We start from the raw sequence: 481 nt of genomic DNA, 5'->3' as shown, positions 1-481 counted from the left end.
AGGTAGCTGCAGCCAGATGCCACCTGGTTCCTCTTCTGTTGTGTCAACTGTAAATTCCGTGGCTGACTTGCCCGGGGTAATCCTAGTCCGGTGTACTCTATGGAAGGTGGATGGACGAGGCATGGATACACTCCTAGCTCTATCCTTCCCGGTCATCTGGCTCCTGCGTTTGTCTGGATGGTGTCACAGAGTGCCTGCATCCTAGTTGAGTCTCTGGCGTCCTGCACCCCTTTGGTCCTATTGCCAAAGTTGTTCTCTCTGGAAAGTGCACCCTTGCTTGACTTTGGGGGTGAGGGGCGACCGGCCGATCCCGGGCACAGAGGGATCCTCCGGGCGTGATGATAAGGGGCTCCGCCAGTCTCCTTGGGAGAGGTTAGCCAGCCCCTTCCCTCGTGCTCACATTCAGTGCCGCAGCGCCCCCTTGGCCACCAGAGGCGCCCGGAAGCGGGACTCCCCGAGCGCGGGGCGGGGCGAGGGGCGG

Source organism: Mus pahari, chromosome 23, assembly GCF_900095145.1.
Source record: "Mus pahari chromosome 23, PAHARI_EIJ_v1.1, whole genome shotgun sequence".
NCBI classification, from domain to species: Eukaryota; Metazoa; Chordata; class Mammalia; order Rodentia; family Muridae; genus Mus; species Mus pahari.
Note: the sequence above shows the minus strand (reverse complement) of the source record.